Below are 3,594 nucleotides of genomic sequence, written 5' to 3' on the forward strand. Positions count from 1 at the left end.
TTCTTTCTTTCTTTCTTTCTTTCTTTCTTTCTTTCTTTCTTTCTTTCTTTCTTTCTTTCTTTCTTTCTTTCTTTCTTTCTTTTTTTCTTTCTTTCTTTCTTTTTTAATGATGTGTGAGACTTGGGTTGGGTTTTTTTGTTTTGTTTTGTTTTGTTTTTGCCTATGGAAAACCAATTTCTTCAGTAACTATTTGTTGAAAAGACTGCTTTTCCTAGGGCAACCCTCTCAGGTCCCCTATCCTGGGCATTACTAGGACAACCCTCAGACTGGCTACACCACCTATGTGAAGAAATGGCCAAGCAGGGCAAAAGAACTAAGATTTAAGCGATCTCCCAACTTTTCAGTTCCAGCAGGCCTTATCTCAGGTGGATTTCCCCTCCCTGGGTGCCCCATCTTGTCCCTTCATGTGGCTATGCCCGACAGAACAATTCTACTAAAAGATGATTAGGTGGCTATGCCAGACAGAACAATTCTACTAAAAGATGATTAGGTGGCTATGCCAGACAGAACAATTCTACTAAAAGAAGTCCAGTGTATCTATTGACTTCTAAGGGAGACTTAAGGGTGAGGAAACCAGGTCACTCTCTGGAAGTAGGGCCAAGCCTGGGTAAGTGCAACTACTCCCAGCATCTCTCAGAGAGCACAGGGGGCTCTGGCTGTCAGTCGCATGAGTCACTAGGGCCACACATCAGGAAAAAGATGAGGAGGAACTGTGGTGGGGGGCACCTTTTCCTTTTTCTCAAGTCTCCCTGATCAACTATAAGAAATTGAGGTAAGGGACACTTTTTCCTCTTTTCCTGTAGACCTGACCATGACCCTTACTCCTTTAGAGTCCCTTCCTGGCATTATAGGCTATAGGAAGGGTATCAGACCCGTAAATCACTCAATATCATTTACTTGGATGCCTTCCTGGTTTTAACTGGACAAAGGCAACTCATTTTCTTTTGTTCTGGGGCATGGCCACAATACAAGTTGGAGGATGAGCCATGGCCACCGGAGGGACTTTGCCTTCCTGGTTTAACTGGGAAAAAGGCTGCTCATTTTCTTTTGTTCTGATCTCATCAAGATAGGATAGATCTCAGCCTCCTGGTGGCTCTCTTCCGCCCGCTCCCCCAAGTGGGGGGTGGGGCGAAGGAACAAAGGAACACCACATCCACATCAAAAGTAGATAGGCAAATGGAGTCCACAGGGGAATCTCCACCCCTGGCTCCATCTTTCCTAGGGTAAGATCAGGTCCCCATATCTGTCCCATCCTATGTTGGAACCCCTACTGCTGCTCGAGGGCTTTACCCTCTGCAAGAACAGGTAGTGCTCCAAGGGGGAGCAAGGGGAGGTGCCGCTACAAGACCTGAGATGAAGGGGGACCTCAAAGTTTTCCAAACTTGGATGTAATACCTCTTTCTGTTAAATCAGACCCTCTCCGAAGCAGAAAAATGTGGGGTTCTGGCCACTGCTGAAAGATACAGGGATCAAGGGATGGGTGAGCCCATGGGTGGTTTTAGTTTCCAACTGGAGCCCAGGCTGTACCACCTCAAGACCCCAATTGGGACCCTAATGATCCCCTTGGAAGCTGGTATCACCATCTCTTCCAAGCCTGCATCATACGGGGATTGAGCAGTATATGGGGGCTTCTCCCTCATTCATTTCCCAGATAAATGGCTATAATTGGAGCCAACTGTGGTTAGTTCTACCTCAGGACAAGAGACTTTAAGGACTATTCCCAAGCAGTTGCCGAAACTCTGTTTGTTTCAGGGAGATTCCCTGTCTTCTCTGGCCTGCCATGAACTGCATATTTCCACTTTGGTGGAAAAAAACATGGTATCTGCTCATCTGTCTGAGCTGATGAGGTTTAGAACCGAGAATGATTCTATCCAGGTTTGCTGAAGGTCAAATAAGCTCGCATTAAAATGGCAGCTAATCTTGTCTGTCTCAAGGTTTTCGTGGGTAATTGGTAAGAAAATTTTCTTGGATGATAAATGGTATTACATCTAGGTCTTTTCCAAATAGGATGAAGTGCTAAAGCATTGATTACTGGACATAGGTTTGTGCTTTTAAAGGATATTTGGGTCTGTTGGTAAAAAATGATGGTTAATCTTGTCTGTCTCAAAGTTTTCATGGGTAATTGTTAAGATAGCTTTCAAAGTGTCTGGTAAAGGATATTTGGTCTGTTAGTAAACATGATGCTAACTGTCAACCCAAACTCAGGAAGAAAACACCGACAATTTTCTTATTGTATTATTTTTTTTTAAACTTTGAGCTTTTTTTTTTTTAAGGTTTGTCAGAGAGAGAGAAAGAGCACAAGAGCACAAGCAGGGGGAGTGGCAGGCAGAGGCAGAGGGAGAAACAGGCTCCCCGCTGAGGGAACCTCATGCGGGACTCGATCCCAGGACCCTGGGATCATGCATGACCTGAGCCGAAGGCAGACACTTGACCAACTGAGCCACCCAGGTGTCCCCCTTATTGTATTCTTATGAGAGGCTCTCATTAAATACACAACTACCTCCCCTGGTTTTTCTGAGGATGAGATCATTCTTAAAGGCCCAATCGGCCCCAGATATTTGGAAGAAATTGCATAAGTTGGCTGTTGGCTCTTCTAGGGGACCCTAGAAGAGCTCTGACGAGCTGCCAGTGGGTCTGTTACAATCGGGACGAAGAGTTGAGTGAGGAACAGGAGCTAAAGAGGAAGTGTGAGGTTTAGTTGCAGCCTTGAATGCTGTTGCCAGCTCAGCCTCCCAAGGCTCTGGCCCCTATGGCCGCCCAGGACACAGGAAGTCAGACTGTCCCCAGTGGCAAAAACCAAGGCCCTGTAAGCCTTGTCCCGCTTGTGGAGGGGGTGACTGGAAATCTGAATGCCTTTGGGGACCTCAATCTGCGAGGAATCAGGTGGCCAGCACCCCTGATCGAGACTGATGGGACCCAGGGCTCTCCGTGGTGGCTCTTCTGAAACAGCTCACCATGGGGAACCCAGCGCCTCAGGCAGTTTTGGAAATAGAAGGAAAACCAGTCGATTTTCTTCCTGATACTGGAGCCACCTTTTCTGTGCTGCTCTATTTGGTAAATATCCCACTTTCTGCTGAGCTGGCCCCTGGGCCTGGATTAAAACACCCAAGGCCATTTCCTTTAAAGCTGGAGCACAGAGCAAGGCCCTCTTGAGATTTTTAAAAGCTTTTTCTGACTCTGGATCTCACATTAATAGATGGGTACCAGCTGTCTGGGTATCCTCGATCAACCAATAGTGGGGGTGTGCTATCTCTACATATCCTGGTATCCACGAGCCACAGGGTCCTGTTATGCCCAAAAAACCTTTCCTACAAGGGAAAGGTGTGGGGTCCTTAAGGTGTATGGGAACAGGCACTGCTGTTAAGGCCCAACCCACTTCAGCCTGAGTTGCCCAGACCTGGGAATTAATATCAGCCTCTATTAAGGGGAGGCAATTGCTAGTCTGCCCAGGGGCTACCAATATGAGAGTTAATACCGCTACGGAAGAGAGGTGTGGGGCTCTTAGGCATTAAGAGTGAGAGAAAATTAGATCTCCCCAGGGCCATCCCAGAAGGCGAGAAAAAAATTTGACTATTGGGTCACCCAGTGACACCC

The sequence above is a fragment of the Callorhinus ursinus genome, unplaced genomic scaffold (genome assembly GCF_003265705.2).
Source record: "Callorhinus ursinus isolate GAN/ISIS: 27379988/994484 unplaced genomic scaffold, GSC_fseal_2.0 scaffold54, whole genome shotgun sequence".
NCBI lineage: Eukaryota > Metazoa > Chordata > Mammalia > Carnivora > Otariidae > Callorhinus > Callorhinus ursinus.